Below are 27,807 nucleotides of genomic sequence, written 5' to 3' on the forward strand. Positions count from 1 at the left end.
TTATCAGCTGAGAGCTCATTATCTTCCTTTTCAACAGGTGAGAACAGGTCAAAGATCACTTCCAACACCTCCAGTACATTCCATGTGCAGCTCATGGACATGCTACTGCTCACCAAAGTTGCATCTAATGTCGACTGTGTGCTATATGATCTTCATGTATAAATCATAGTGCCAGCATTCAGGACAACTAAATCATTGTCAGGGATGGTCCCTAGCAATGTTTCATTCACACTGATTGTTCTGTTCTATCAAACTTAACTTTAAGCATTAAAATCTCCATAGATTTGGCTGCAGTTTCCTAATGCTATCACAAGATTCTCTTTATGAGTTGGGCTCTCATCCGGATGATAGACATTGACAGCTCTTAACTCCTCACCCCTGAACTTGACAGTGATACAGTCTAATTCAGTATGCTTGTTTGTCTTTTACATTTCCTTATCTTTTTCATATCTGAGTGTCGCCCTGACAATAAACATCACACCTCTACCAGCTCTTCCTCTGCATTCCTTTCTCAAGCAGTCAATACCTGTAACAGATAAACTTTGTCAGAAAACTTTGTTGTGTAGCAGCAATATGAATATTTTGCTTATAAATAACTTTTCCAACTTCCACAATATGGTTGTGGATGCCCATTGCATTCAAATATGTGGCAGTAAAGGTGGCAGCAGCATATTTGTCAACACCTCCTCAGAAAACACAAGAGGTGACAGGTTGGTTTCCCCATATGCAGTAACATTGTATTTACAAACTCTCTTCCACAACTTCAAGGTGGGAATGTGGTTCTCAGAGCCCGGTTAGCCAGACATTTCCTCTGGGAAAACCCCAGTACCACAGTGAGGTGGGGATGGTCTTTATTGGGGAAATATTGGGTATGGTGAACAAGTCAGCCCTTGCTGTGTTAGACAATATTACATTATATAGTCAATATTACATTCATTGTTAATTCAAGGATAATGTGGAGATCTTACTCCATGAAGGAAACAGCATGCAGCATTCAGATCTAGATCTTCTCAATAAAACAGCATGCAGATTGGCTCTCTATTTTCATGGTGAAGAGGGAGAAATTCACATAACATTAGTTATTACATATCATATTATTTTAATACCTTTCATCCCAAAGGAACCCTCCCCTATGCATAAAGCATCAGTGAAATGCAACCACCCTTTTACCAGAGGGCACCATGAGATCTTACTATGTCCAAGTGGAACAGACAGGGATCTCAATTTATAAAGATCTCATCCATAACACCCTCATATGGTAAAGCGTACAGAACTGCCTAGCCCAAAGAGAAGAAGTGGTTGACTTTGAACCTATGGATCCAGAAAGACCAAGTACTTCAAACATGCTTAAACAACTAAGCTGTCACCCCCAGTTACCTGCTCATTGGGTTTTCTTTCCATACCTACAATTAAAACACTTTCCTCTCTTTAATTCCCATCCGTGATTTCCCTTTCTATCTGGTGTAGAACTTTAGCAAGTTCCCAAAGGTCTCCTCCAGTTCACCAGTAAAAAATTAAGCAAGAGGATGGCACATTGCTCTGGGTGTAATCTCTCATTAAGGCACAGGAGATTTATACAAGTACTCCCATTAATAGTAGTGGGAGTTAGTTATTGCATGCAGATCCTTAGTACAAGGATGGGAGAAGAAAACCTTTGAATGTAGAATATTATGGAAAAAATCTATTAACACGATTTTATAATATATTTGGTGTATCTGCTCTGTGCTGACAGATTCCATGGAGACTGAATATAAAGGACAACACAAGTGACTACAGAATATGCTTCAATCTATGGGTTCAGCTGACATTTAAAAATCCCTCGACCTAGCTTTTTGCAGTTTATTACCATACATCAGAGAAATCCCTTAGCTGACACAGCACTCCAGTTTGTTATGCTGCATGTTTCTCATTTAAATCAACTGCAGGGAATTTCCAATGAAATATTAAGAATTAAACAACATAAATATTTATTATTGCAGAAAAAGTCAGTAGATCCAACCTCTTAGCCTTTTCCATGGATCAATGAATTTGACACTCTTGCTTTTTCGGTTTTCTCTCTCTCTCCCATCTCCCCATCCCCCTCGCACACAATAGCAGGGATTAATGTGATGTGCCTTCAAAGAGATTATTTGAATGAATTGCACAGTAGATTAAGGAAAATCTCATTTGGAGCATCCATCAAAATAAAACCTTAACTTACTAAGAAAAGACCATATTCTCCCCCTGAAAATATTGGGCTAGATCCTCAGCTGTGGTAGACCTCTGAATGGGGTAGGGGAGTCCAAGGCCGGTTGTAATGGTCAGCACCGAGCAGGGATTCTTTCAATTCCATTGGCTTGTAATGACCTGCCAGGGGCCATTGCACCAGCTGGGAATCACCAGAGTGCACTTCATCCACCCATGGCCCTTCCCACTCCTAGATGAACCCCTGACATACCCTCTACCCCCTCCCTGAGGAAGAAGACATATACAGCAGTCAGGAATCCCCATTCTAGGGAAACCCTAGATGCCTCATTACTGCAGCTTTCTGTTCTCTTTGTGCCCCTGGAGCAGCGCAATGGGAATGTAGTGTGAGCCAGGATCTGGCCTGTAATATGAGAGATACAATAATGTAATTAAAATACTTTGCATTTCTATAGTACCTTGCATTTGGAGATCTCAAAATGCCTTTCAAATAATGTGTCTCGGCACATCTGGGAGACCTATTATTACACCCATTTACAGATGGGTGAACTGAAACATACAAGTTAAGCAGATTTCCCAATGTCATGCGGAGGGAAGATCTGGAAAAAGAACTAATTTCTAGATTCACGGTCTAACCACAAGAAAACAGTTCCAATTAGGTATCCTCCCCATTCCAGTTTATTATTTCCCAGTAAAATATAGTAATTTTTACCTGTATCTAACTCTCTTCATTCATAAGGATCTGAAAACCTTATACATTTTACAAGATACATCATCTGTAATGATTTGACCTATCAATAAAGTACAGCCACCTCTGAGGTGAACTGTAGCAACTGTTTAACAATGCAGAAGGACTCCTCATAACAGGTTAGGACAGAAAGTGAAGAATACCTTAGCTAACTGAAACTACAGGGTAAATTTTTAGTGACCTCATTGTCTAATTACGTATTTAATTTAGACTGGACATACAGACTATACTCTATTGAATTTTTCAGTCTATTGGACCTTCACTGTATTTGCTCACTTTTTCTTTCCTCACATTAAAGTCTTTCTCCCATTCCTTACACATGTAATATCTTCTGCATCACATTTTAATTATATTTTTGTTGTTAAGCATTTCACATGTAGGGCCAAATTTTGGCTCTTGCTACATCTCTGGCACAGAACCTGTCACAGCTGTGTGATCTGGCTGGGGTCTATGGCCACAGAGGTTTGCCTGGATTCTGTAGAGCCAACCTCTTCTCAGGCAAGATTACTTGGTATTGATGAGGCCACGAGAGTCTGTGACTTCTCCCCATGTTGGAGTGGGGGCCCTTTCTTGTGCTGGGGGGGAGGGGCTGAGGAGACACAGAGCATGTGGTTCCAAAGGCTGGGTTTTCCCCGGGTGTTTGACAGACTGTCAGGGGGGGCCATTCAGGGTATCTTTACTCCTAATGTAGCCCAAACAGAGATTTTAGTTGGCTCTTTGTGGCAGCTCCATTTCAGCTGTCCTGGTATTGAGACCTGTGACATGCCACTTGACTCTCAGATTCTCTTCCCTCAGCTGGGTCCACCAGAGCCCAGATAGATTAAATTTACCCACACAACAGAGGGGCCCATCTTTTCTACCAGGCATCTAGGGAGGAGGGTGTCTGAAAGGCCAGGGCGTTATATTTGGCCTGGGGGTGGTTTAGTATTGCTTTTATTTCATCACTAAGTGATAAGGAGCCCCATGATATAATATTTATATGATAAATTTTTACAGGTTGTAAATGTTACATGTTATAGCCGAGCCCACTCTTTCCTACAAAGGAATAATAAAAATGGCTACCCTTCTGCCTCTCCCTTCTTCTGAATGGCAACTGGGTGGGGTGGGTGAGTACCACAGGGGTGCTCCAGTCTGATTTGCATGGGCACGGCATGGAAAGAGAGAGCATCCTGAAACCATGGTAGGATGCTCAGTGTGTCCAGGTGTAAATGAGCTTCACTCTTCAATAACTATGCAAATGGTCATTGCTTCATCCCAATAGCACTGTGAGTTTAAGTCTCCTTGGTGCTCCATCGTTTTATACTGTTGTAAGGGGCTACTGTGTACATCAGTCTAAGGGTTTGGCCCTTAATGACTTGCTAATTAATTAGCTCAAACATTCTTGAAAATGGAAAGGGTGTGTGTGTGTGTATATATATATAGATAGATAAGTTTGTGAATATACATATGTGCTTACATTAAAATAGTTTTCAAACTTTCACCTACATGTTATTACATTTCCATTTTTTCCCCCGGGATGGAAACACAAATTAATTAAATCAACAAAATAGTTTCACTGTAGCAGAGTCGTGGCATGAGGGCTCCACCAATGTCGGTGGAAGTATGTGCTGGTGCTGCTGGTTCTGGGCCACCTTTTAGATATTGCTTCCGTTTCTGCTTCCAAATGATCTATGTAGCTTGGCCAACAACGGTAAGGCCTGTCCCTGAGCCACTTCCTTAACATTTGATTTTGAAAACCTTCTTTGGTAATCATTCCAAGCCATGCAGTAACTACGTCCAAACCACCCGAGCTTGTACCTCTCTGTGTCTACACTTAAAATACTATAGTGGTACAGCTGCAGTGCTGAAGCACTTGTGTAGACACTACCTCCACCAATGGGAGGGACTCTCCCATTGGCATAGGTAACTCACCTCCCCGAGAGGTGGTAGCTAAATCAATGGAAGAATTTTTCTGTTGACTTAGCACTGTCTATCCCGGGTGTTAGGTTGGCATAGCTACTTCTTTTCAAAGTTCCTGGAGCTTTTCCTGTGTACCTGGCTAGTGCATCGGAGTTGAAAGTGCTGTCCAGAGCGGTCACATTGGAGCCCTCTGGGATAGCTCTCAGAGGCCAATACTGTCAAATTGCACAACACTGTGTCTGCACTACCCCAAATTCAACCCAAGAATGTCAATTTTAATGCTACTCCCCTTGTCAGGGAGGAGTACAGCAGTCAATTTTAAGAGCCCTTTAGGTCGACAGAACAGGGTTGGTTGTGTAGCCGCATTGCTTATAAAATCAACCTAATGCAGCTAAATTCGACCTAACCTTGTAGTGTAGACTAGCCCTGAGAGAAGTGGCTATGCTGATGCAACTTCCCAGTGTAAACCAGCCCCAGAGTCAGCAGTCTGACTTTTAATTCACTGCAGATATCAACACTTCTCATCTGGTAGGGTCTGGTGTCTTGGATGTACCTGGTCAGAATGCAAATTCCCTACCAAAAAAGGCTACAAAGATCCCTGTGATAATAAAGATGAGTTACGGCAGATGGCTGAAACGCTATTGCAATACTATCCCTTTTCCATGTACTGTGTGGAAAGAAGAAAAGGAGTACTTGTGGCACCTTAGAGACTAACAACTTTATTTGAGCATGAGCTTTCGTGAGCTACAGCTCACTTCAAGCTGTAGCTCACAAAAGCTTATGCTCAAATAAATTTGTTAGTCTCTAAGGTGCCACACGTACTCCTTTTCTTTTTGCGAATACAGACTAACACAGCTGCTACTCTGAAACCTGTGTGGAAAGTGTGCATTTGACTGTAACAAGATACTATATTAGTCCAACAAAAACAATTTTAAATATTTAGGAGAGAGAGAGCTACCAAATCAAAAAAGAATCCAGCATTCTATACCTGTGTGATAATAGGAATGCAAATACTAATAATACATTATTAATATTATACATGTTACATTGTAACACTAAGAATAAATTAATAGTTTTAATATAATTATCCATTATATAAACCGCAAAATTTCCAAAGAAGAAATTTCATCAAATTGTTGACATTGGCAAACTAAAAACTTCATTAATGAAAATCTAAGAGATTTGGGACCAACCCTAAGAAGACTTGCACACAGGTTTAACTTTATGCATACTTCATGCACAAGACTTTGCAGGATCTGGGCCTTGAGATGTAAGAAGTAAAACAGCTGTAGCAATCCTTAACATTAGCTAGGAAGTCTATTTGCAACAAATATATCTTGGTGTTGGATATGCTAAAAGCCTGACTATATCAGAATATTCCATAGCCCAGTGGTAAGAGCACCCCCTGAGAAGTGGTAGATCCCTGTTCATGTCCTTTTGCCCCATCAGACAGAAGGGGAATTTAACCCAAGCCTAACAACTGGGCTAAATGTTATAAGGTGGGGCACTCCTCCCCACCGTTTTGTGTGGAGCGAGGCAGGTACCTAACTTATTCTCACAAGAAATGACTTAGGTGCCTAAGCCATCTGACCCCAGGAGAGGGGTTCCTGGCTGTGGATTACTAGCAGAGATGGGAGCTTTCAGCTGCCCGGAGTTAAGTGCCCACACTGTGAGAGGGACAGGGCTTAGGACATACCCCTCTCATCAGCATCTCCTATTGGCTAGTTTAGGTGACCCCCTGCCTAGCATTCTGGCTTTTTGTGGATTGAATTCTTAGGTGCTTCTCTCCCCCTATGCAATGTATAGAGTGCCTGGGCACCTAACTCAGGTTTTGTGGATTGTAGTGGTGTTCCTGTGACTTTCAAGTTCTCTATGTCCCTTTGTGGATTCAGGCCTCTGTCATCTTGTGCTGCCTGGAGGAAACTAACTGTCCTAGCTCCCACTCTGATCCATATCGGTCAGTTGTAGCAACCCGATGGATGAGTGTGGGGTCTTGGCTTAACCGAAAGAACAATAACAGAATAAATGAGTGGTTTAAGCCTTATTGCCTTACTGTGAGACAGCTGGCATTACTCCTGAATCTTTGACTCAGGCTGGTGAGAGTTTCCTTGACACGTTCCTCTTCATTGGATAGAGGTTGTCAAGGGAGAACCTACATCAAGGATGCCTGTGTATGCCTACTGACAAACAAAATGGAAAAAATACGGAATGGAATAGCTCATTGCTACTTTCCCTTCAGCTATTAGTTATTTTAGTCAGTATTTTGTCCTTTGGGTATAGACGTTTGGGGAATCAGTGAAAGTACAGAATCATTATGTAATACTAAATTGATAGACTAATATGCCAATTTTTGTGTATAATCTGAAAATCTGCTACAATTAGTGTATGGAATATTAACACTTAGCCACCAACCATCCTGCAGTTTTAACTCATGTCCCCACGAGTACAGTATTGCCTCATTGTAAATGATCATGTAATGAAAGACTCTGTTATGTAGAATAGGGGCAGGATGGCACAACACTTTGATCTCTTTTTAAAATCCTAAAAAATTAGTAATTTAAACAGTCTGCTGTAGCTTTTAAATTTCTGAATAGACACTGATCTAAAATATAGAACTCGCTGTTTGTATTTTATCTGATTTGCTAAATACATTTGTAATTACTCCTTTCCATGTCCAATGCCTGTGCATATTATAAATGAAGTGTATTTCACCAGCTGGAATGTGCTATATTCAAATAGTGGAGTTGATAGCTAAGAAGCCATATTTCAGAGTAGCAGCCGTGTTAGTCTGTATTCGCAAAAAGGAGTACTTGTGGCACCTTCGAGACTAACAAATCACACACTAGAATTAGGGAAGATATTGCAAAGAGAGAAATTGGGATTAAGAAATGGTACTTAATTTCCTCTATATTATAAATGAACTGAAGGAGTTTTGAACATACAAAAGTGTATTATTAAGCAGCCTAATTTAAATGTAGCTCCATTCCCAAACAATAAATAATATACATCTGGCTACCATGAGTCATCACTTTTGCAACAGTATCTACAGCCTGTTTTGCAGGAGTACAGTTTACATAGTAACAGGTAGAAGAGATAGAGGTATTATTAAGAATTTAAATTACATGCAGAGACCTTTGGTAGATTTAAGGCTGCCTTGCACTGAGGTCAGTCTCTTCTGAATGCTTTTCAGATCACAGTGTGATTGGGGTGGGAGTGCTTGAAGAAGGGAGCATGAGCAATTCAGAAAACAGCTTATAAGTCTCTGCACTGCTTCTTCCCTATTAACACTGCCCTATTCTTTTGTGCGTGAGAGAGAGAGAATCATCCCATGATAATGTTGCTTTTACAAAGCATTTGCTTTTCTCTTTCAGAGAAATAGGAGTATCCTATTTCAGATTAGATACCGACATTACCTATGTAGGTCTGCTTAAATACACCTTTAAATTAGGAATTATGAAATCTTCAGTGTGTGTGTGTGTGTGGATTCACATAATTAAAAATCAGACTTTTACCTCTTGCAGGATGCTTTTTTGCCCTAGAGCCTATTTAAACTCTGGGAATTGAAGTAAGAGTACTTTAGACCTTAGCTATTTTAATTTGTAGTAAGATGCAGAAATCAAACTATTGTATTGTTACTAAGCAAAAGCTACTGATTGCCAGACACTACTATTTGCGTCACTGTTCCTAGGAGATGCTATTCAAGTGTCTTGACACATCCTCATAGCAAATAGTATTTGCACTTGCTGTGTTCAGTTTCAACACTAATTGAGGCTTGATTGTACCATACACAAACACACGCTTATCATAGTAACCATGTCTTCATGAGCAATTAATTTAGTTCCAACTAAGGCGTATCTCTCTAGATATATGCATGAAGATAGACAGAGCATAACTCTCACATATAGTATGTATTTATAACTTAATCGCTTTATTGATGAGCAACTCGCTAGGATCTAGCTCAGTGTACAATTCATTTAAACTATACCGTGGCTTTGTCTTGATAAATATTTTCCTTAGAGCTGTCAGCGAGATTTTTTTTTAAAAAAAGAATCTGAAGTAAATAAATTCCTTGCTGATGCCAATAGATGTGTTAAACCTTAAAACCTTAATCTTGGAAATAAAAATGTATGTGATGAATGTCCTTAAATCAGTAACGATGTTCAAAAATGTAAAGCCTTCTCTAGGAGGCTTATCCTGGAGATTTAGCAAGTCTTACAACATCCTCAAAAGAGGATTGCTTCTTACAGGGTTTCCAAATGCTCCGGGGTGTGTACAACCCCCAAAATACCATTTATCAAATAACGCTCTTAAACTGGAAGTACACTGAAAACCCTTGTAACGAATAGGAGCGCGACTATAGAAGGGGGGAAATGACACGCGTTCAAAGCGATGTTGTGACAAGATTATTCTGCATTGTCAACTGATCATTATTTGGATAATAGTTATTATACTAAAAGCGGAGTATATTACTTTGTTAAATCCGGATCAAAACTTTACATCATAGACGCTGAACTCCTCTCTCCTCCCCCCGCCCCCTTTTGTTTTGGCATGTTTCATATTGATTCCCCCCTCAATGTAATTAGCTTTTATGACACAGCCTTTAACACAGAGCCTTTCTGATGAAGAATGACAAGCGAATCGCCACACCGCGTAGGAATTGTTTGAAGTAAGTATCAGGCTCTTAGGGACGTTTCTTTTTTGTAAAGCGGCAGATGCAGTTGCACCGAAGAACAGCATGGAGGGGGGAAGTGTCAGGGAACCGAGCGGTAAATGTGGAGGGACCCAAGCTCTCTCCTTCGTGTGCCCGGGCAGCAGTTAGTTACCTGGGGCTTCTGCGGCTGCTGGGCTCGTGCCTGCGGGTCCCGGTGGATCCCGCCCCAGCCTGCCGGGAGCGCTGCTGCCTTGAGAAGCCCGGGGGAAGCGCAGGGGAAACCTGGCTGGTTGCAGGCTCCTGCTCCTGACCTGCGGCTCCCCCGGCCCGCCCCCCTGCGCCGGGAGCCATTGGCGGCGGCGGAATTGCCCGGAGGGGCCAGGGAAGTCTGCGGAGCGCCTGGGCAGGCAGCGAGGCCGTGTCCGCGGGGAGAGGCAGCCCGGCGCGGCGGCGCTCCCCTCCCTTCCTGCCTCCCCGCCCGCGGCAGCCGGAGCCGCCTTTCCCCGCCTGCTGGTGGGTCCCAGGGCAGGACCGGGGGGGAGGGGGGAAATGGGATCCGCTCTGTGAGCCGCCAGGCTGGAGCCCCCGTTTCCAGCGGGCTTCGGGGAGCCGCCGCCGGGCTCGAGAGGCTCCCAGCGCCGCTGGCTGGCTCTTCCCCGGAGGAATCTGCCCGGCTCTCCTTAGGTGAGTGCCCGTGTCGGTGCAGCGCGCCAGGGCTCGCCCCAGCCGGGCAAGGCTCCCACGTCCAACCACAGCCGGGCGCTGGGCTCCAAACCTCGCCCCAGCTGGGCAATGCCCGGTGCCCCGTGTGTGCAGTTCTCCCCTAATGCCCCGCCCCTGCGTGCAGTTCTCTCCTGTGCCCCATCCCCGCAGGGCCCCCAAAACTAACTCCATTCGCTCAGCCCTCGGCCCCCACCCCCCTCGCCCAGCTATCCCCATCCCTGCACTGACTCCCCAGAGCAATCCCATGCAGTATGCACCGTGCCCTCCGGCACAAACCCCCTCCCTGTGTGGACTGCTCCCTAAAACTCAGCTGGGTGGTTTAAACACTCCCGCCCCTCCTGAGCACAGCCCGGCGGAATAACTCCCCAAAAGGCAGGCCTGTCCTCCAGCCAGCACAAACCCTCCTATGGCTCCGGCTGGGCACCGAAAAGACCAGGTTAGACACCTGGGAACGGGCCAGGGTTAGAGGAGCCGGGGATCACAGTGGCGAGGCTCCCCGGCGCAGGCTGCACCTTGGGGTTTGCTCGGGGGCTTGCAGGGACGCTTTGGGAGCCCGCTGCAGCGCAAGTGAAGTTTGCAGGCAGTGCCTGGGCGCTCGGGACACGGGGAGCCAGGGCGAGGTGGCCCCGCACCAAATCTGCCCTGGGTGGAGAAGGGGAAGAGTCAGTGGGGGCGTGAAAAGGGACGCGGGGGAGGGCAGAGGAAAGCAGGCGTTAGAGGAGGGGGGAATGAAGAGGAAACAAGTAGGGGAGGCGAAGAAATCGGGGGGAGACGAGACAGCGAGGGCAGAAGTATTATAATCCTATTACAATGCCTGGGGGCGTCGAAGAGGGCGGAGGAGAGCCAGGGAAGGCGATTGAGTTTGCTGGCGACAGCTCCTGCGCACCGGCGTCTCTCTCTCGCACTGAAAGGTACCGTCCCCTCCCCTCCCCTCCCTCCGGAGAAGTCATGTGGCTGTCAGGCATCTCCCTGCAGCACCTCTGGCTGCCTCTTCCAGCGCGAGTTTTCCCTTGGCAGTACCCGTGGCACAGAGCTGCTTGCGTGCTGGGACAGGCTTGGGCTTTCTGGCAGCCACTGGCGTGTTTTCTTCTTTGGTTCAGCAAACAACACTTGCGAAAAGTGGCTCTGGCCTGACAGTGTGTTAGGTTAGTTATATGGGGGGTGGAGTCTTTTTCATGTCTTCTAACTCCTTGCTAACAAGAAGCAAGCTCCCTGTCCTGATCCATGGCAGCCTCACCACAGCCCTCTGAGGTAGGTGAGAGTGTCATCTTGACTCCTGGGAAGTGTAACTGTTGCGTGGACTAAGGCAGGTGGGGGGAGAGGAGCGATTCAGTAGGGGTGTGGGAAGCTCTTTTTCCACAGAGCAGTTTGGCAGCTCCGAATTAGGAAACTTTCTGTGGCTCCTGATGTGAAAGGAAGCCCACATTGTATGTAAATAGCACTGCTCAGTACAGTGATGGGAAGAAGACACTGTGAGGTAACTTGGTGCAGTTAGCTCATTACCCAGTCTTCTTGCACTGCGGTTGCCGTGTGGACATTTGGATTCCCAATCAATAATTATGTGTAGCATGCAGGTATTAATCCCTTAGAAAGCTCCTCAGTGGTGACTCGTTTGCATGACAGTAAGATTCTTCAGGCTATCTTTCGGTCCAATTTGGGTTCCTATGTTTACGAAGAGAAACGGAAGGCTGTGCAGATCCAATTGTTATCCCAGTTAGAAACAAACAAAAAGTACCCCTTCCTTGCCCTCCCCACTCAGCTGTCCCCTTCCCCTCTGCTTCATCCGTGAATAGTATATTTTGGGAGGGGAGAGAGATGTTTAAGAAGCATACCTATTGCATGTCCTGATATTTCAAAAAAATATTGGTTCAAATTAAAATATGTTTTGAGTTACTTGTTCAAAATACTTTTGAGAACTGTTCATACTACATAAGTTTGTCATTTTGTTTTGCAATGTATTTAGGAGTGCTATGATCCAGTGACCTGTCCTTTCAGTTTTTTTGTCTTATAAATCCTATATTTCAATTGTTAGAGCAGAAAGCTGGGAACCAGGCACCACTCATCTTGTGACCTTGCTATTGACTCACTGTATGACCTTGGGCAAGTCTCTGAACCTCTTTGTACCTCAGTATCCCCACCTATAAAATGAAGGACAGTGATGCTAATCTTTGTAAAGTGATTTGATATAATTGGTCAAAAGATGGTTGAAATGTAAAATAATTATTTTAGAAAACTTCAGTACATTACATGTCTTTTGTACAATTGGTAAATATAGCATATATCATCATCATCATCACAGAAAACGAGCAGAGATAGATATAATCTAATCTAATCCCTTTCTAACCTTCATCTATTTTTTTAAAATAGAATCACAATTGCACCAGATGTCAACTAGTTAAACTGGTGTCTCATCAAGAAGTTAATGGAACTGTGATGATGTACATCAGCTGAAGCTCTAGCTCAATACATTTTAAACTTTTAAACTATTACACTGTGTCTCTAATTACTGATGGTTGGTTTTCTATTAAATCAAATTAAATTAAAAATGTAGACTCTTCAGTAGTTGTTCTTTTGTTTATAGGAACATTTTTTATATTATAGAGTATAAGAAATAATATGCAATTGGCCAAAAACACAATAGTAAGACAGACACAATGTTATAAACTAGAACAATACTTTGGGTTGTCTGCTGTACTGTCATGAATAATCTAGGGAAGACTCGAGCATGATACTTGAAAAAAATTAAAGGGACACCATGTTTATCTTCACAAAGAGAAGGTTAAGTGGTGACTTGATTACAGTCTATAAGTACCTGCATGGGGAATAAATATTTGATAGTGGGTTCTTCAATCTAGCAAAGAAAGATAAAAAACTGTTCAATAGCTAGTAGACAAATTCAGACTGGAAATAAGAGTAACTGTTTAACAGTAAGGGAAATCAACCGTTGGAACAAGGGTTATGGTAGATTCTTCATCACTGGCAATTTTTAAATCAAGATTAGATTACATTTTTAAATCGAGATCTTTTTCTAAAATATATGCTGTAGGAATTATTTTGGGGAAATTCAATGGCCTGTGTTATACAGGAAGCAAGACTGGATGATCACAGTGGTCCTTTCTGGCCTTGGAATCTGTGAATCAACTTGAAATATAGTCAATTTAAAAAAAGTTACAAGTAGTTTCAGGTATTATATTGGCACATGCCTCCTGCCAATTTTTGTGTGGGGTTTTCCCCCCCAACAATCACTTTCTATTATTTTTAAAGGTTTTTTTCCCCCTCTCTGGTTGCTTTGTGAAAGAACTAGCAGGATCAAGAAGGGAAACTAACTGATTCTACAGGGGAAACAGTGGAACTGAACATAGAAAGTATTGTAGAATGCCCAGTTAACACAGTGCGGGTGGAGGGAGGGTGGGGACGGGGACGGAGACAAACAACAAAATATTGTTTTGTCTCTAATCTATTTCAGTTAGTCTACTGGTAACAATAACAAACCAATGTTCAGTTAGAAGTATAATTGTTTTCTTTTCCTTTTAAGTCAGTAACCTACATCAGGAAAAAAAATAAACTCCTCCTGCCTTTCAAATGCTGAAGATACCCTGGAATGCTGGACTCTGGCATTGATTTATGGAAGTACTTAAGCACATGCTTAACTTTAAGGTTATGAGTAGTCTATTGACTTCTATGGGACTTTTATGCTTAAAGTTAAGCATGTGCTTAAGTGTTTTGCTGAATCATAGAATGTCAGGGTTGGAAGGGACCTCAGAAGGTCATCTAGTCCAACCCCCTGCTCAAAGCAGGGCCAATCCCCAGACAGGGCTTTGTCAAGCCTGACCTTAAAAACTTGTAAGGAAGGAGATTCCACCACCTCCCTAGGTAACGCATTCCAGTGTTTCACCACCCTCCTAGTGAAAAAGTTTTTCCCAATATCCAACCTAAACCTCCCCACTGCAACTTGAGACCATTACTCCTTGTTCTGTCATCCGCTACCACTGAGAACAGTCTAGATCCATCCTTTTTGGAACCCCCTTTCAGGTAGTTGAAAGCAGTTATCAAATCTCCGCTCATTCTTCTCTTCCACAGACTAAACAATCCCAGTTCCCTCAGCCTCTCCTCATAAGTCGTATGTTCCATTCCCCTAATCATTTTTGTTGCCCTCCGCTGGACTCTTTCCAATTTTTCCACATCCTTCTTGTAGTGTGGGGCCCAAAACTGGACACAGTACTCCAGATGAGGCCTCACCAATGTCGAATAGAGGGGAATGATCATGTCCCTCGATCTGCTGGCCCATTACCTTGATTTTGAATTTCATTATCTCCAACAATTTAGCAACAAGGCACCTGACTTATATAGTTAGACTTAGATAGTTTCTTGAGAAGTTATGACCATATCAGCATTTGTGGCCCTAGTGACATGACTTTATAGCAATGCTCTGAATCATTTTGTAGAAAAAGAGAAAAAATAATACACATGGCACCTTCTTGCTCAGCATATCTGCTCCCTGTATATTACTGAGTCAGAGCTCTTTACTTAACTATTTATATTTACCCCCTTTCACCCAAGTTCTTACTATTTAGCACTGCAGAGCTAATACAAGTAGAGAAAAATGAGCTGGATTCTATTTAGTATTGCACATGCTCAGCAAAACATAGTTCAATTCTAACTACATAATCTTTTTTTGTACTGATGATAAGAGGAACTATAATTCATCTTAATTTTCACAACCCTGGTAGAGTTTGCACCAAAATATTTTTTTTGACTTGTAAAAGAATCACCTTTGCTAAAGAAGTCAGTGAGAGAATATACATAAAACCTATATACATAAAACCTATATTATTTTACAGTTATTTTTCAGTACATAATCACTTTAAAATATTAATTATTGCTGAAGGTGTTAGATTTCAGGTATATAAATATCTGCATATATAATTTTTAAAGACTAAATCCACAGGATTATAATATTTATATTATTTTAAAAGTATCCATTATACCCAATTACGTTAGGTATGATGTACTGCTTTTTCCTGAACACTGAAGTACAAACTTCCATTAGAAGGCTGTGTGTTTATACACTAGCTAAGTACTCCTTGAATCTCGATCACAAGTGAAAAATAAGTCTGCTACTCTCAACTTGTTTCTCCGTGCTGGAGAAGTAGTGTGGTCCAGTGATTAGGACACCAGACTGGAATTTAGTAGACCTGGGTTTTATTCATGGCTCAATTACTAACCTGCTGTGTGGCCTTTGGCAAGTCACTTTACCACTCGGTGTCTCTTTTTCCCTGTTCACCCATTTTTTCTCTTATCTGTTTAGAATATAAAGCTCTTCAAGGTGTTAAGACAGCACATAGCAGAATCTGGCCCCAATCTCTGCCAGAGCATCTAGACAATGCTGTAATACTAATAATAAAGAATAATAGTCAAGGTTTTTCTGTATCCCCAAAACCACAATGATTTGGCATGATTGCTAGTCACTGTTTGAGACATGCCATGCTGTGAATAGCAGGCTTGTTGCAGTTTGGGGCTGAGGTACAATGGAAGAGTTTTTTTGTAAAGACACACACACAAAAAACCCCTTTTTTGAGCACTAACATCTACTGAACTTTCTCTTTCACACAACAACACAGACATTCTCAAAGGATAAAATAACACCCATAACAATTCATATGCTTGCTCTTCAGAGGTCTGATTGCATGAGTTTATATTATGGACCCAATCCTGCATTTTCTGCACAATCAAGATTCCCATTGGGGCTAGCATATGTCTGTATTATATGCTCTCTGAATGTCAAAATACAATAGTTATGACCTTATAATATGCATATTAATGGCAAAGTGTTCAGTAAGAACATAAGTCAGCACAGACCATCCATCCACAGTAGAATCTTAATTTTCGGATTGGGGGGGTGAGATGGGGAAGCGGCATTTCTAAGTGCATCTCTTTTCCCTGCCCGCAACACATCCTGTTTGATTTTGTATCAGTGAGAAATGTCAATAAGAAACTTGGAAAGTGATGTCTGTACTTTATAAATTACTGCACTTCAGAGCTGAATTAAGCTCTTGATAGACCCCCCTAGAACTAGATTTATACTTCAAAAGGTGACCTATTTGGTGATAAGTCCAGCTATGTTCTTTTCGCTTTCATATACAACAGAACCACTGTAGAGGGTACAAATGCCGTCTGGTACATTAAGTCTTTTAGCTTGCAATAGGGTTGTTTCCTATGAAAGGTTTACTGCTGAAAAAATGACTTTGAAAATGATCTCTCCTCTGTTGCAAGTTTTATTTCTGCCTTTCATCACTGTGTAGCTGCCAAAATAAGGTAATGTAAAACAAAGAACATACTTTCACATATTGGTACAAGGCAAAGTAAAACAAAGCTCCCCCCCTGGCTCTTTCATTTCATTCCTCCTAAGAGCCTGAACTTTTGTGTATGGAGATCTTGACTGATAAGGTATCAGTTCTCCCTAATGCTGTGTTCTTTTTTCTTTAAGGAACTAAGTACAAGATTTCCCAAATATCTAGTGATTGTGGATACCAAACTCGAGACACGCCCCCCTTCCCCACAAGTGACCTGATTTCTGGATAGTGCACTCTGAAAATCAGAGCCCTTTAAAATGTCTTAAGTTGTATACCCTCCAAACCCACTAGTCACACTGAGAATCTTGATAGTTTTATTAAAAAATTAGCAGAATTATAAAAAAGAAACTCTGCTTAAATATATCTCTTCAGAACATTGTTATTGTTCAAGCCAAAAACTGAAGGGGTAGTTCAGTGGTTGGGGGGGCTCAGTGAAAAGCAAAGCAAAATGTAGAAGGAAATCATTGAGACTTACCAAAAGCAAAATGAATATTTATTAAACACCAATTGTGTTTGCCTTACTCACAAGAGTGGTCCCATTGCACTGAACAGGACTGCTTGCATGACTAAAGTGATCACAGTTTTGCCCTAAATAAATTACATACATTTATGGCAAGACATTTTTAAAAAAAAATAGAAACAAAAATATAAATGACAGGTTTCAGAGTAACAGCTGTGTTAGTCTGTATTTCCAAAAAGAAAAGGATTTGTGACACCTTAGAGACTAACCAATTTATTTGAGCATAAGCTTTCGTGAGCTACAGCTCACTTCATCCGATGAAGTGAGCTGTAGCTCACAAAAGCTTATGCTCAAATAAATTGGTTAGTCTCTAAAAATATAAATAGCACACATAGAAAACAGGAATTAAAAAAGAAAAGTTGTACAGAAATGGATGAGCCAGGTAATTTCAACAAATCTCCAGAAACCTGAAAAAACAAAAGCCAAATCATATGTCGAAATGGATCAGATCTGAGAGAGAGCAAATCAGAAGATCTCACTGCTTCAGAGACACTGAACAAAAGGATCAAATCTTCAAAAACCCTGAAAACAAAGTCAGGACTACATATTTGGCCTTTGCAGACTTAGCAGAATGAAGTCATCAGGATTGCTATGCCCTGCATTGTCTCAACAGTTGTACAGAATTAATTTGCTCCTGGTTGGAGGGGCACATCCCAGCTGAAGTGTGAATATGTGACAGTTAGATAATTAAACAAAACAAGTAGCTGTGATTCTAGCAAGTAAACTGATTTGTCAGACAGAGACAGAAATTCAGAAATGTGGCAAGCAGTTAGCCTTACCCTATAGCCTTTACTTCAGCATCTGGAAAATACCCTTCAGACTTCAGAAGTGACTATTCTCAGGAGTTCCTTTAAAATTTAATGAAAAACAGAAAGGAAAAAGGCAACACACAAGAAGATTAATATGGTTCAAAGTGGCAGAAAAAATTAGGGAAAAAGGTTGGATTTGTTTACTGATAATGACCAAAATAAATGTAAGCAAACTATTAGTATTAACTAGCATTAAGATAGCACGGCACATTACCTTCCCTAAAGAGCCAAATGTTCTTAACTACAGACAAGAAGAAAAGGACAAATGTTACCACAAAGTAATGTGCAATAGCCCAGTGTAAATAGCACAGCCTTTCTTGAACAATACACATACGCCTGTGGAAAAAGCCTTTGGCAAGTTCAAATGAGTTCAGAAGACAGATTTATGCCATTCTCTGCTTATGTAAAAAGAAAAGGAGTACTTGTGGCACCTTAGAGACTAACCAATTTATTTGAGCATGAGCTTTCGTGAGCTACAGCTCACTTCATCGGATGCATACCATGGAAACTGCAGCAGACTTTATATATACACAGAGAATATGAAACAATACCTCCTCCCACCCCACTGTCCTGCTGGGAACTTATCCTTGCAACAAAGCCCGTTGCCAATTGTGCCCACATATCTATTCAGGGGACACCATCACAGGGCCTAATAACATCAGCCACACTATCAGAGGCTCGTTCACCTGCACATCCACCAATGTGATATATGCCATCATGTGCCAGCAATGCCCCTCTGCCATGTACATTGGTCAAACTGGACAGTCTCTACGTAAAAGAATAAATGGACACAAATCAGATGTCAAGAATTATAACATTCATAAACCAGTCGGAGAACACTTCAATCTCTCTGGTCACGCAATCACAGACATGAAGGTCGCTATCTTAAAACAAAAAAACTTCAAATCCAGACTCCAGCAAGAAACTGCTGAATTGGAATTCATTTGCAAATTGGATACTATTAATTTAGGCTTAAATAGAGACTGGGAGTGGCTAAGTCATTATGCAAGGTAGCCTATTTCCTCTTGTTTTTTCCTACCCCCCCCCCCGATGTTCTGGTTTAACTTGGATTTAAACTTGGAGAGTGGTCAGTTTGGATGAGCTATTACCAGCAGGAGAGTGAGTTTGTGTGTGTATGGGGGTGGGGGGGATTTGAGAAAACCTGGATTTGTGCTGGAAATGGCCCACCTTAATTATCATGCACATTGTAGGGAGAATGGTCACTTTGGATGAGCTATTACCAGCAGGATAGTGAGTTTGTGTGTGTGGTTGTTGGGAGGGGGGTGAGGGGGTGAGAGAACCTGGATTTGTGCAGGAAATGGCCCAACTTGATTATCATGCACATTGTGTAAAGAGTTGTCACTTTGGATGGGCTATCACCAGCAGGACAGTGAATTTGTGTGGGGGGGTGGAGGGTGAGAAAACCTGGATTTGTGCTGGAAATGGCCCAACCTGATGATCACTTTAGATAAGCTATTACCAGTAGGACAGTGGGGTGGGAGGAGGTATTGTTTCATATTCTCTGTGTATATATAAAGTCTGCTGCAGTTTCCACGGTATGCATCCGATGAAGTGAGCTGTAGCTCACGAAAGCTCATGCTCAAATAAATTGGTTAGTCTCTAAGGTGCCACAAGTACTCCTTTTCTTTTTGCGAATACAGACTAACACAGCTGTTACTCTGAAATCTGCTAATGTAGTATCTAAGCTGCCCAATATCTATAAGTAGCATAGTAGAATCTTCTCTAGAAGAGATTAGGAGTTGTCGGAGAGACAGATGTGTCAAGAGGTCATGCAAAGCCACCAAACACACCTCAAGAATCACTTATTTTATCCAGCAAATACCAAATTCTAAGGCAAGGTTTTTGTGAAGAGATGATTGAGCTAACGTCTGTTCTCTCAGTTCTTTGGAAATACCCATAAAGAGCCAAAACAGTGAAAGAAGTAGTACCCTATGTCTTTTTTCCCTCTCTTCTATCTGTCCTATCTTCTCCCTCATTGTCAGCTCTGATGGTCACACTGATTCCTATGCTTTTTTAGCTACAGGAGGCAGTAGATACAAACTGCTCAGCATACACTTCTTTTTCCCTTTATCGAATAGCAGCCAATGTTTTGAGTTATTGTACTCAAAATTGCATCAATATTTCCTTGATTAAGAAGAAAGGGAGAGGCCCATCATCACCATGCTTAATTGCACAGGTTGCGGCTCAGACTGCCTGTACAGTGATTTTCTTAGTTTGTATGCTGACCTTCTCAGACTGACGAAACTTAGCAGACCTGCCCACAGTGACCCGCTTTCACTGCTGTGGGCTAGGGTGTCTGGCATTGCAAGCTAATGGTGCTTCTAAGACCTCTGGGTTTGGAAGAGTCTAGTTACCAGTCTCCAAGACACACTGCTCTTTGCAACAGACTGGTGCCTATTCAGCATCGAACAAGGCCAATCTCCAACAGCCTGTTTAAGACGATGGGAGTGTGACATTCCCCAGGGTACAATCTGGACTTTTGAACAGCTGTGGCCCCTGAGGTCTCCAACCTGGGGTGCCTTTTACACTCCTTCACTGTGAGAGCAACCATTCCTGGCCTGCTCACACACAGCCTTCAGCATGTAAATTACTTCCAGCTATTTTGCAAAAGTGCTACAGTCAGCTATCCTTGAATTACACTGTAGAGTAACACCAGCAAATTCCCAGTCCCAGGCTCTCCCAGAAACATGTGTCTTGTACTGCCTAGCCCTCTCCTGAACAATACAAGCTCATATAAAGTCTATCGTTTTATTAAAAGAAAATGTTATGCACAAACCTTAGCACAAATGGATTTTTCCAAACATTTAAATCTAAGCACACTGGCTGAGATAAAACAATAAAACAAGTTTATTTAACTACAGAAAGATAGATTTTAAGTGATTAGAAGTAATGAAGCATAAAAGTCATAATTGATTAAAAGTAAATAAAAGGTAAAATGCAACTAATACCTAACTTTACAAGCTAGAGTGAATTAAAAGCAAAAGTCTCTCTCACCACATGTTCTAGAAGTCTTACTGGCTGAATTCCTTTCCGCCAGGATCCCTCCCCAGCCCAATTATGTTTCCTTTGTCATCCAAGTGTTGTGGATGCTGCTAGTAGAGATGAAGGGAGATATCTTTGGGGAGTGTCTGCTCCCCTTTCTTCCAGTTCTCTTTTTCTTTGAAAATCACCTCTAGCTGAAGTTCAGGAGACATAAGGTTTTGGGAGATGGGATCCTCCAGCTGTTTCTTTGCCAAAATGTAGATTTCTCACTCACATTCTTTTTCCTGCCAAAGAATGGCCACTTAACCAGGTGATCATTCATTTGATTTTGTTGGTCCCTGGCTGAGGCCTCAGTTTGCCTTTTATCTTTGAGAAATGGGTTTGTGCGTGCTTTTCTAAATTTGGAACATATCTCAGTAATGTTACACAGTCTCATAATTTTGCATACAGTGTTGCCACACACATTTTACCAGGACAATATTGATCAGCAAACGATGAGTTTTCAAATGATCTCTCACAAGGTATACTTTGTACAAAGTTTATCTTGGTCTTGTATAGGGGATGAACATAAGGGTACAGACTGTCACAGGGAGACTTTCTATTGAACTTCAGCCGGCATTAGAATGAGGCTCAAATTGTCATTTTGAAAGGGTAGTTGGAATAATTCTAACTCAGCATGTTATTACAATAAATAGCACTAAGCAGATGGCAAAGTTTAGCTACACGCACGGGTTAACCAAGTTGAACAGTTTGCATATTGGGAAATTCTTTGTATCTCCATCAGGCAGTTTGTCACAGGCTCCCTCAGATCAGAATGGATGTCTTAAGCCCCAGGAAGTGTCTGTGGGCACTGTCTCAACAAAATGGTTCAGTACCCAGTGGATCTTTACACTTTATAGTAAAACCAGTTACTTTGTCATTCCTTCTTGTAGCCAAATGGTCTGTAGCCATTATGTCATCTTTCACAGTCAGACGATTCTTCCTTCATCCCAGTCTTGCAACAGCTATAGATGTTGCCAAATACCCACAGCAAACATTGACTGGAATTTAGCACGGTCTGCACCTCTGACATTCAGGCCCAATATCTTGAAATATTTACTTCCAACCTTGTATGAATAGTTGTTTTAAATACCAGCCTCAAAAGAGAAACCTGGGCATGTCAGCCAGGCAAAACATTGTGAATGGGGTTTGCCCCCAAGACCAACAATTAAAAGTTATTTTCAGAAAATAGTAGCTATCCAGCACACTAATAAAAATGAAAGACCCCGTACTGTTTGCACTGCTTATGGGTACAACATCAGGATTTTAGAGAGATGATGTGACAGGTTTCAATCGGTCCTCCGAGCCCCTAGGGGGCGTTGAATACCTATGGTCCCACTGGCAGGCTTTAGTCACACCTTTCGGGTGCTGGGGAATTAGCGGGAAAGGTGTGCCGGCCCGAGTCTGCGGCACGCCCCTCAGGCAGGGGAGCGCCGGCATGGGTTTGTTGCGCACAGTTCTGCTACCCAAGGCAGGTTGGCCGGGGGAGGGGAACACAGGCCCACCCAACTCCACTGCGTTCCCGCCCAGGGCCCTGACAGTGGCGGGATGCGAAGGTCCTGCCACTCAGTCAGCGGGGGGCCATCCGCACCTGCTGACCAAACACATCCATCCCACAGTGCAGTTCTGCCCCGGGCTACTTCTTACCCGGTCTCTCAAGCGGGTCTCTCCGGTCCCTCCAGCTCGTCCTGGTATTCTGCCACTGGCAGCTCCAGCTCCCCCTCTGTGTCAGACTCACACTGGCCCGGGTCACAGCCGGGCCCCTCCAGGTCCTCTGGGTATTCAGCGGCTGGCAGTCCTGGTCGCCACAGGCCTTCCTCCCGGTCAGGTTCCTCCTGGCAGAGGGCCTCCCCTGGGTCGGCAGCAGGATCACGAGGGAGCAGCCTGTGTCTGTCTCCCTGCCTGGTGCTCTCCCCACTGGGCAAACAGCCCCGCCCTTTGTACTTCCTGTCCCACCCCTCCCCTTTCGGGGATTGGCGTAAGATTGGTCTGGCCCTGCCCACTCAGGTTGAGAGGATGGCTCTTTACCCTCTGGTTCGGAGGGAAGCCACCCTGGCTCCCTACAGATGGGTAAACTGCATTCTCCAAATTCATGGACAACTCGTGCGTCTGAGAGTAGAACTGGGACTATAGTATCTGTATTGTGCGAGTACTGAGCCATCTTCAGTGGTAATCCAAACTTATGAAAATAGTAAAACCTTCCCCATTAAATATAATGTAAGATTGTCACCAACATCTTGAGGAAAATTCCCTTCTCAGTCAGGCTGGTGCAGCACTAGTCAACAGGACTCCAGTGGTGTAACTGAGAGGACAATATGGCCTCTCAGAAGGTTCAGCTCATTGGCAGACTTGGCTAGAATTGAATAGACTTGAGAGAAAATCATCTGCAGCTGATTCCAAGGATAGAGTCATATGTATTGGGTAAGTTCAGTATAACCATACTCATTAGCCACTGTGATTATGTGGAGCTCAAGAATAATTCTTTGTGATCCTCCTTGAAAGCCTGGCTGTACTTCAGCTTTTCCTTGATTAAGCCATTGGTGATTTTTCATATTTAAAAATGTTGTTAGTGGGCAGCACTTTAGAAGTTTGGATTCCAGCCAGAAGATAAACAATAACTTTGTAACCAACTATGTGGGGAGATTTTACATGCATAAAAGTCAGAAATTGTAACGTTATGAATTCATATCCCAGATTCTCCACTATGTTGGGTTGATTTGCGTTACGCTGCTGGTACAACATGGTCCAAAAGCCAGCATAGCCAACTGTGGAAAGATCAATACAGTGTAGGTACATTCCCTTGTAGTGTAATGTCAGTGCAGTGGTTCCTGTGCTGCCCATTCCTCCCTTAACCTTGCATATTAGGTGTAGCTGGAGGACAGGCACCATGGTTGAGTCTTTCCTATATCCCAGTGCTCTCCTGATGTTATAACAGTCCATTGGTACCATTAACAACTGGTGCAATTCAGAACAGCCTTCAGGCTGTTCTAATGCTAGCATAGCAGCCTGGCACACAGTCATCCAAGAATCATTTGTGCTGTGAGCACCTTACCAGCAGCCAAGAATCTAAGCCTCGTGGCCTAACTCACCCGCCATCACCTTCCCCTTTTTGCATATATGTGGGGTTTGATTCTCACCTTGTATTGGAGTCAATGGAGTCACATAAGTGTAAGAGATGGGAAAATCAGTCCCCTACTCTATTTTATTAACATTTACATTGCATGAGCATCACATAGTGAGCTGTATTAAAAAAAATCCACTATATGGCAAAGCAATAAATGCAGTTTTAATTCTGAGTGGAAGTGGGTGGATTCAGAGATGCCACTGAATCGTGTGTCTGGGAAACTTTTGTAGACAAGTACCATCTGAGAACTGGATCCTGCTTCTTTGAAGTCAGTGGAACAATTCCCATTGACTGAAAGAGAAGAGCTGCTGTTGGAGAAATCCCTTGTTGGGTCTTCTCTGCATAAAAATTGGGCAGGAGTCAGGAAGATTCTCTGTTGCCCAGTCGTCTAAATATAACAATGAGAAATGTCTGAGGAAGAGGATTGGCAGTAATAACTCTTCACCTCTTCATTCTTCAGTCTTTATCATTGGCTTCCCACACTTCTGGAGGATTCTTGGCAGAATGCTCCTTAGTCCATTCATTGTCTTTGTTGTACTGTCTATCTTGCTCTTTTCTTTCTCATCGTAACATATTCACAGGAAGGAAATTTCCATCTACCATTAGTCACTATAAACCCAGAAGCCACAGAGACCATAGCCTGCTTCCAGTTTTTTGTTTTCTAAATCTATTATACATAACATAAACATACACACATCTCAATTCGCCCCTTCTCTACCTGTAAGTCGCTGACTGATATCAAATCCCATGGCAGTGAGCTCAGAGTGCCCAGCACCTTGCAAGATTAGGCCATAAATATTACCTTCTGTGTATATCTTTGAAAATCAAAAGCAATTTGAAGCTAAGATAACAAGGTGTGCTCATTTTATAGTTTTATAACTGCCTTTCAGTGATAACATCAAAAACCCAACGGTTTATCTTAGTCTGAAAATTTTTGATCCAAAACTTTTCATATGTGCCACTGGCCTCTCTATTTAATCAAAGAAGAAATTTGTTTGGGTTTTAAACAGCTATAATCATCCTCTCCCTAAATCATATCTCTGCAGGATGCAGTGGAAGATTGGAAGTAACACAAGTACAAAAAACCTAATCAATTTAGAATAGTCCATAGGGCAAACATACTATATTGCTTTAGTCACTAGATAACTAGTCACTGACATGAGACTGGAATAGACTGGATTTCTTAACTTCTAGTCATCAGTGTCATTCTGCAGGTCCACCTCGCCTAATGGATTATGGTTTTATTTCTTTCCTTTGTGTATCTATGCAGTATTTTTTTCTGTAAACTTAAATCCTAAATACAACAAAATACATTCCATGGTTACATTACATGAAAATAGTGTTTATTCATAATCCACATTTGAGCCATCCAAAGAATACTCTAGCAAAACCAGGGCCTGATTTTCAGAAACAGAGTATGTCTACACTGCAATGTAAACCCAGGATTAGTGGGATTTGAGTCAGCTGACCCTGGGTTAGAGAACCTAAGGGCTTGAGCATCTATACTGATTGTCTACCCTACATTAAGAATTTTCTAACCTGGGCTCGAACCTGGGGCTGTGGGGCCCACGCTGCAGCACTCAGATCTGAGTCAAACCAATCATATCCAAGACTCCCTAGCGCCCTCCTGAAATATGGTGGCTCTAGCCCTTTGGCCATGGTGCTCTGTGATGCACTTGACTGTTCACCCTGCATGTTGCAGAAAGTTTGAACAGCCTGCCAAATAGTCATTTTGGTCTGTGCACTCCCAGAAACCTGAGCCAGCAACGTGGAAGAGGCACCATTTGAAGAACTCCTCTTGCTTGTACTTTCACTCCTATGCCAAGAAATGGGCAGAGCTTCCATGAGATGCTGGTGGACATTTATTAGCATTTTCTGACCCACCAAAGGCACCTGACAGAGCTAATGACTGAGGAGGAAAAGGACACAGACATGGCACAGTTCAACTGGCCGATGCTGCTCATGACACTCGGTACAGCTACCGATGCCCCGGACATAGACCAGTGCTTCTGGAGCACAGACTGGTGGGACCACGTTGTCATGCTGGCCTGGAACAACTATCAATGGGTCCAAATCTTTCACCTGAAGAAAGCTACATTTCAGGAGCTTGGTGGGCAGCTTGCCCCGACCCTCCAGTGTAAAGACACACACATGGGGCAGCCTTGCCAGTCCGAAAGCAGGTTGCTTTAACCATCTGGAAGCTGGCCACCCCAGACTGCTACAAGTCCATTGCCAACCAACTTGGAGTTGGAAAATCAACTGTGGGTAAAGTGGTGGCAGAGGTTTCTGAGGCAGTCAGGCATGTGCTTAACCCCAAGGTGGCCAGCATAAAAGATACTCCTGAGGTAACCGTTGTCTTAGAGGGAATGTGTTTCCAAATTGCGATAGGGCCATTGATGGGTCTCATGTGCCCATAGTTTTCCCTTCTCAAGGAGCACATAAGTACACAAACCCCAAAGGGCACTACCCCATTGTTATGCAGGCCCTCATGGACAACAGAGGTCGATTTATGAATGTCAGCATGGACTGCACTGGAAAAGTTCATGATGCCAAGCATTTTTTGCTGTTTGGGAATCTGCATTAATGGACAGGCTCATTTGGATCTACAGACCCATTTGGATCCCAGTGTCATCAATATTGTACACATTATGTGGCTTGCTGTGCTATTCGTAATCTCTGTGAAGCCAGACGTGAGCCATTTTCCCCAAATGTCAGCAAAGGGCCAGTGAACCAGTCCACTCAGCCAGAAAGTGCACCTACGACTGCTTGAGCTGGATGCACCTTGGCAACAAAAGTCAGGCGTGCTTTGTGCTCTCATGCTATGGACTTGCATGGCCCAATGGAACATGCAGGAGCGGAGCATAGTGCCTTTATGAATGTGCCAGTGAGGGTGGGGATCATTTATTGTGGGAGTTTCAGTGCTTGGGGAGTTGATTGCCATGCAGTGTATTTATGAATGACATGGCCACTTATGAAATGGTGCGGGGCAGTGAATCACAGTATGGATTGATGTAAGGAAGCGATTGAAGTATGGATTGATGTAGAGAACCGTATTGAGGAATGGTGTTTGCATACTAATTCCTAATTGTCCCTGCGCACGTATTTACCTTTATTATCTGTAATACACATTGTATGATGTGATGCAGTGATAGTAATAAACTTTCTTGATGAAATGAAAAGCTTTATGTGTAAATATCTATTAGAAAAGTATAACATTCACCCATTGCCAGGCAGGCCAGCGGCCATTACAACACCTACGCACCAGTAACAATGACAAACAAAGTGCATGAACAAGTGCAAACAGTGAAACTGTGTCCAAGACAGAAACGCCCTAATATTGCATGTTCTCTGGTCCCCCATTCTCCTTTACTTTCCTTCCCCATTTTCTGCGCACTTACCCGGGGGAGAGGGGAATGGAGGAATCCACGAGGGAGGGGGTCAATATGGAGGGCTGCATGGGACATAGTTGCTCATGGAGCCTGATTGCATGGGCCAGGAGTCTTCCAAACTGCTTCTGGGCTGCATCACAGGGTACTGCGGAGGGACTCAGGCCATGGTCCAGGTAATGCAGCAGGACCAGGTATTCTTGCAGCCATTAATGATATCAGCTATTTCAAGCAGTTCTTTCTGCTAAGCTCTGTCCTTCCCCCCTTAGCTGCCATTCCTGTTCCCATGGTGAAACCCTGTCCTCAAGCTGTGCAGCCAGCCTGAGGCTCTCCTCTTGCCTCTCTCCAGGCCTTTCCTCTAGCTGTAA

The 27,807-nt window shown here is 42.9% G+C and overlaps 1 protein-coding gene across 8 annotated transcripts in view; it reads left to right on the plus strand.

Annotated features, from left to right (window-relative positions):
- SHISAL1 (shisa like 1) overlaps positions 1-27,807 on the plus strand; it is a 313,432-nt gene that overhangs the window by 169,806 nt on the left and 115,819 nt on the right. Inside the window, exon 1 of one of the 8 annotated variants that reach the window (XM_084643263.1) lies at positions 9,885-9,995. The exons of 4 other annotated variants lie outside the window; for them this stretch is intronic. The gene's annotated coding sequence lies outside the window, so the exon portion shown is untranslated. 3 more of the 8 variants (XM_084643262.1, XM_084643265.1, XM_084643264.1) reach the window with 3 other exon arrangements.

Source organism: Lepidochelys olivacea, assembly GCF_965140295.1.
Source record: "Lepidochelys olivacea isolate rLepOli2 genome assembly, chromosome: 1".
NCBI classification, from domain to species: Eukaryota; Metazoa; Chordata; order Testudines; family Cheloniidae; genus Lepidochelys; species Lepidochelys olivacea.